A 6,934-nucleotide genomic window follows, 5' to 3' on the forward strand; every position below is an offset into this window, starting at 1 on the left:
TATCTCTTTCTATCTAGCATTCTAAGTTTATTTTCAGCATTGCTCACTTAGAAACAACCTAAATTATGTAGGCATATAAGGAGTTTGTCGAGCATAGGAATCTCGAGGTGCGGGAGTACTTGAAATGAGTGAAGGCAAACGATGATTACAACCGTCAGATGATGAGGTTAGTTTTGCCCTCTTAAAACCAAGCTAAATTTTTGCACTTTCATTCCTTCTGATCTTCTAGTTTGCTTGTTTAACTAACATTCATGCTATGTTGGCGTCTTGGAGTAACCGCACGGATCCACCACAAATGGGACCCCCACCACCACCTGCGGGAGAACCCCACACGTGCCCACTTTCGATGAATGGGTGGCACTAGGCAGTGATGGTCCGGTTAGTACATTTGCCTAACTACTGGCAAACTAGTTCTCGTTCATTCAACACTATCATATCATATTTACCGTTAGAATCTTTTCTGAAACATGTAAGGGACCGGTGGCTCGACTACTGCTCCGTCGACCCCAGTCACTCCGATCTGGCAGAGTGGTGGTGGTCGCGATGGCGGTTTTGGCGGAGGTGGTGGTTTTGGCGGAGGTGGTTTTGCTTGATGATTCCGTGCATGTGGCCATCGTGCCATGCCTTTCATATTCCTACTTTTATGATGTTTCATGTCTTGCACTACTTTTATGTTCATGAACTTCCGTCGGTGATGATCTTTAGATGATGTGATGAATTTGAGTATGTTTAGATGATGATGGTGAACTTGAGTATGTTTAGATGAACTTGAGCATGTTTAGATGATGAATTGTCATATTTCTGCATAATTTCATATTGTTCTGTTTTGAAATGCTGTCAAATGAATTGGAAAAGAGAAAACAGGGAAAATAAAAAAAAACCTATGCCTACGGCAAAGCCGTCGACATATATACGCCCAGCAGTCACTAGTAGAAAAAGGGTCAGACGTGAAGCACATTAGTGCCGGTTTGATTTTGGCCCGGTACTAATGATACCATTAGTGCCGGCTCGAACGGATTTGCATTAATGCCAGTTCGTGTTGAACCTTTAGTACCGGTTCGTGCCACGAACCGGTACTAAAGGGGTGGTGGCAGGCTGGCGTCAGGCCGGGGCCCCACGAGCCTCTTTAGTCCCGGTTTGTGGCACAAACCGGTACTAAAGGGCCAACCTTTAGTACCGGTTCGTGCGACGAACCGACACTAAAGGGGTCTAAGCTATAGTCCCGGTTGGAAACACAAACCGGGACTATAGGGCAATTTTCAAACTTGAAAAAATCATAACTAAACCATCGTAATTCAGAAAAATACATATAATATATCAAAATTTGCAGAACAAAAAGATTGATCCGGCCCTACTTACGTCAGTTTGTGCTCGTTTTCTTTAATGACATTCTTATCTACAGCGCCTCTTGGGCAGAGCACCTCCAGCATGTGGCCATCGTCTTCAACGAGCTTCGGGCGCATCATCTTCATCTTAAGCGCTCGAAGTGCTCGTTCGGGACACCTTCTGTCGCTTACCTCGGCCACGTCATCTCGGCCGAGGGTGTGGCCATGGATGCCGACAAGGTGGCGGCCGTCGCCGCCTGGCCCATTCCGCAGTCTCCACGGGCTCTTTGCGGCTTCCTTGGTCTTGCCGGGTACTACCGGAAGTTCATTCGGGAGTTTGGCCTTATCGCGGCCCCCCTCACGCGTCTCCTCTGCCGCGACGCCTTCTCTTGGGATACGGAGGCCACTTCAGCGTTCGAGGCCCTCAAGGGGGCCCTCACGACGAGACCCGTACTGCAGATGCCGGAGTTCGACCTTCCCTTCACCGTCGACTGCGACGCTTCCGGTGCGGGGTTTGGTGCGGTCCTGCACCAGGGCGATGGACCCCTCGCCTTCTTCAGCCGCCCCTTTGCTGCTCGCCATCTTAAATTGGCGGCGTATGAGCGTGAGCTCATTGGGTTGGTGCAGGCAGTACACCATTGGCGGCCCTATCTTTGGGGCCGTTCCTTCCGGATCCGCACGGACCACTACAGCCTCAAGTTCATGCTGGATCAGAGGCTCTCGACGGTTCCCCAACACCAGTGGATCAGTAAACTCTTTGGTTTTGATTTTACCGTCGAGTACCGGCCGGGTTGCCTCAACACCGTCGCCGACGCCCTATCTCGGCGTGACGCCGATGTGGACGATGGTGCGGCGGAAGGGGCTGCCTTCTGCATCATCACCGGGCCCTCCTTCTCCCTCTACGCCGACATTCGCCGGGTGAACGCTGCCGCGGCCGACGCCCTCCTCCTGCAGCAGCAGCTGGCGGCGGGCGAGCTAGAGGAGCCGTGGCGTCTAGCCGACAACCTGCTTCTCCATGGGCGCCGCGTTTTTGTTCCGGACCACGACGATCTTCGTCAGCAGGTGTTGCGTCTCGCCCACTCGGCGGGCCATGAGGGCGTGCAGAGGACGCTACATCGCCTCCGCGCCGACTTCTACATTCCAGGTGATCGTGCCCTGGTCCGCGACTGGGTATGGTCTTGTGTGACGTGCCAGCGCAACAAAATGGGGACCCTGCGACCAGTTGGTATGCTTCAGCCCTTGGAGGTCCCGTCTCAGGTTTGGGCGGATATGTCCATGGACTTCATCGAGGGCCTTCCCAAGGTGGGCGGCAAGTCCGTCATTCTCACGGTGGTCGACCGCTTCTCCAAGTATGCTCATTTCATCGCCCTTGGCCATCCATATTCAGCGGCATCTGTCGCACGGGCCTTCTTCGATGGCATTGTCCGTCTCCACGGGTTCCCTTCTTTGATCGTCAATGATCGAGATCCTGTGTTCACGGGTCATGTATGGCGCGACCTCTTCCGATTGGCAGGCGTGAAGCTCCGCCTAAGTACCGCCTTCCACCCTCAGACAGACGGCCAGTCTGAGATCGTTAACAAGGTGATTACCATGTATTTGCGTTGTGTTACAGGTGATCGCCCTCGCGCATGGGTGGACTGGCTCTCGTGGGCGGAGTACTGCTACAACACCTCTTACCACTCCGCCCTCCGTGCTACGCCCTTTGAGGTGGTGTATGGCCGGCCGCCCCCGCCGATTCTGCCGGTTGATCCAGCCTCGGCGCGGACCGAGGCAGCCGGGGCTCTTTTGAGGAGCCGTGATGAGATGCTCGCGGAGGTCCAGCAACGACTCCTCCAGGCCCAGCAGTTGGCCAAACGATACTATGATGGCCACCATCGCGAGGCGGAGTTCGCGGTGGGTGATTGGGTCTGGCTGCGTCTACTTCATCGCTCTACGCAGTCGTTGGACCCCCGCGCGAGGAAGAAGCTCGGTCCTCGCTATGCTGGTCCCTTTGCTATCCTGGAACGCATTGGCAAAGTGGCGTACCGTCTTCAGCTTTCGGCAGGTGCACGGATCCATGATGTCTTCCATGTCGGGCTGCTCAAGCCTTTCCGCGGCGATCCACCCGCGGCACCACCGGCGCTTCCGCCGCTCGCGGACGGGCGTCTCCTTCCTGCACCAGAGAAGGCGCTGAAGGCTTAGCTGCGCTGAGGCTCCTGGTACGTGTTGATTCGGTGGGTTGGACTACCAGAGGAGGACGCTACTTGGGAGCAACGCGAGGAGTTCCGCCAGCACTACCCCGACTTTCAGCTCGAGGACGAGCTGTTTGCGCAGGCGGGGAGAGATGTTATGACCGGCTAGGTCTATGGCCGCCAGGGGCCCACTGGGCAGGCTTAAGGCCCAAGTTATCTTAGTTTATTTTCAGATTATGATTATATATACAAGTTGTAAGACTATTTTGAGGATTAAGCAATAAGACTATTCTATTGCCCGGCTCCCAGAGGAGCCGGAATCCTAAGCCCTAGCCTCTCTCTCTCTCCTGCGCCGCCGCCACCCAGCCGCAAGGACGGCTCCTCGCCGCCGGCCGCCGCGTTCTAGCCCACGCCCCGCTCCCTCCTTTCCCTACCACCTACGACCTAGAGGAGCCCGAACCCTAGCTCCTAACACTTTCTCATCTGTTATATGAAAAATACTTTCGTTAGAAACCAAAAATATGTGTTAGGTAGGATAACTGTACTCTCGGGCAGAATTCAATAGACCTCAGGTCCAGATTTGTGTAATCTTCTCACCACAAAAGGCACATCAATGACATCAGTACATCATGGAAAGCAGGCACTGTAGAAGATAAAATCAGTCACATTTCATTCACGAGAAGTGCAAGTCAATACTAGATGTTTGGATATATCATCACTCGGACGCAAGGACATACTAGGGTAGTATCCAGGGAGTCGTATCAACATTTCACAATTTCCCCTCTGCTATTGAACAGATAATAAAACCCAGCTTGAATATGTAACTGTGAATGACACAATATAAAGGTAAAATATATCTGTCGAGATCAAGATTTACATGCATATTGACTAAAACTTTACTTTCTCTAAGATTTAAGAAATTTACCTCTGGAAGGAGGATGCCTTTTAGAACTTCGTACCAGCCAGCTAAATAACAATGCAACTAATAACAAACTACACATATGGAACGTTAAACTTGAATTTATCCTAAAGGTTGAAAACTTTCAACTTAAATTAAGCATGCCCAGTTGGTGTAAGAAAGTGCTACTCCCTCCGTCCCATAATATAAGAATGTTTTTACACTAGTGTAGTGTCTAAAACGTTCTTATATTATGGGACGGAGGGAGTACTATATAAGGAACTAAAGTCTGTAAAGAAAGGCACCTCCTACACATTTGAGCGATGATGATGTTCAGCTGCTACAGCATACTCAGCATAAATGAAATCTCAACTACAACCTGAAGATAACAGATCGGGGCTTTTCTGTATGTTAGGAAACTGAAATAATATAACAGTGCAAAGAAGCAACAAAAAATGTGTATCAGTCCCAAATAAAAGCTATCGAAATTGTTAGGCATTGTTAGCATTACTTACAGATCCAAAGTTTTGTGGCGTAAACATAGAAGATAATTTCTTTTACCAAGCACAATGAAGAAGTTACAGATCGAAAAAAACTGAAGTTACAGAGTATATCAGACTATCCGTGCCATGTCATCAAGCTGGTATTAGCAAAAACAAACAGCCATAAATTAATTAAGTACACACTGATTCCCTGGTACTTACAACCTGGTATTTCAGTGCGCGCACAACTACAGTGGAGAACTCAGACCATGGAGTGGCATGGATGCATAGATCAGGCGAGTGATCAACGTAGCATAGATAATCGTCAAAATTGCTGGAGAAGAAACAGCCTTGGCATGATGGCCAAGCCACACCGAATGCCAGCAAGTGTAAGATCAGAGGGGATCGGGCCTTACTGAACCGTCGGCGTTGGAGTCAAGGTAGCTGAGGGAGCACAGCACCGTCGAGCCCGAGACGATAGCCGCTTGTGCAGAGAGGCGGGGTGGTCGGCTGACAAACCGGAGGTGCCAAAGCTGCGCCGGCGACCCGTGGGGGTCTAGGGTTTCTGCGGGGGCATGGGCAGGGTCGCATAGGACGTCGGGGAGGCGGCGGGCTGCGGGTTAGAGGCAGGGCCGTTGAGGGGCCTGTGCGGGCGGTGCGACCGCACAGGGCCCCCAAATTTCAGGGGCCTTGGGCCATATGGTTAATGTATATATTCTGAGTTTGGGCCGTTTTCATTATTCGTCAATGGTTGGAGCCAGCAGTTAACTGGGCTCCATCGCTCTCCCGAACTGGGCCTGTACGCCTGGTCATTATCTAGAAACCCGAGACCGGTTCGATCGATCATGTCTGCGAGGGGATCAGGGGATCTGCTGCTTCCGCGTTGATAGGAAACCTCTTCGACCTCTTTCATCTTGATTGGATCCCCTTGGTCACTGCTACTTCTAGCTCTGATTGATTCAGGGCATGCTTGATCGAGGAGTGCAAGAAAACAACAAAAAGGTTTGGGGATTCTTGATTCCGCTCGCTTCTCTCGTTCCAATGTGTCGATTGGCATTTATGGGTGGAGCTTTTAGTCCTGCTGTAGGTTGAAGGGAAGGAGACGAAGGTAATGCGAGAGATGGACGAACTTGCGAGTTAAATTTGATGTGTGTCTAATGTGTCCAATCTTTTATTTACCTCCTGTTTCTGAAGGGCATGGGTACTTGAAAAATAAGCAATCACGTTGCCTCCATCTCCTACAGATCGAGTTCTTCCATGAATTTGACCCTAGACGATCTGGTAAGTGAGTCATTACTCGATGCAGTTTAGTAGTATCATTTATTCTTCTGGTATTAATATTTGATATACTTCTGAATACTATACGCAATAATGCATACTTCAATTATATACTGTATATATAATTAAGTAGGAGAATGTTTCAGTTATATTGGTTATTTAGTATATGACTTGTAAAAAAATTAGGCCTAATTTTTTGCATTCCGCACCGGGCCCCCGAATTCCTGGAGACGGCCCTGGTTAGAGGAGAATAGAAAGAGGGAACCGAACCAGGGATCAAGAGTGCAGGGAAGCGCCGGAGTTCCTTGGAATCGGTGGTGGAGAGAGAGGAATCGGGGAGAGAGCTGGCGGAGAGGATTTTATTTTTCTTTCATCCTTAGACGCATGATATTAGCGCAGGAGGTGGTGGTGGTGGATGAGGTTAAAGGCCTTCGTGGCTCGTGGGGAGGTGGCCAGGTGGGAGGGTTAACCCAAAGACAACACATGCTACAGTTCGTTTCTACATATGTGTTGCCATATGGGAGTGTTTGTTGTAGTGGGCTTTCCATAAAGTAACCATAAAGCTGATTTTCACTATTTACGACGACAATATTCAGCGTCTGATCGAACTGAAAATATTTATGTGGGCTTAGAACATTTCCAGTACCCACCATAATAATTTTCAACGCGTTCTGAAACAATTCCAGTTTAGTGATTTTCATCTGCGAAAAGCATCTGAACCGGTTCCTGCAGCTCCGGAACATTTTCGGTTTTTATTTTTGAAAATTCCAAAAAGTTACC

At 50.0% G+C, this 6,934-nt stretch overlaps 1 long non-coding RNA gene across 1 annotated transcript; it reads left to right on the plus strand.

Annotated features, from left to right (window-relative positions):
• Nucleotides 1–5,096: 5,096 nt before the first annotated feature.
• Nucleotides 5,097–6,689, plus strand: LOC123063097 (uncharacterized). Its single transcript, XR_006430087.1, has 3 exons — nucleotides 5,097–5,878; nucleotides 5,953–5,984; nucleotides 6,071–6,689. It is a non-coding gene; the product is annotated as an uncharacterized lncRNA (long non-coding RNA).
• Nucleotides 6,690–6,934: the final 245 nt, after the last annotated feature.

This window comes from Triticum aestivum, chromosome 1A, assembly GCF_018294505.1.
Source record: "Triticum aestivum cultivar Chinese Spring chromosome 1A, IWGSC CS RefSeq v2.1, whole genome shotgun sequence".
Taxonomy (NCBI): domain Eukaryota; kingdom Viridiplantae; phylum Streptophyta; class Magnoliopsida; order Poales; family Poaceae; genus Triticum; species Triticum aestivum.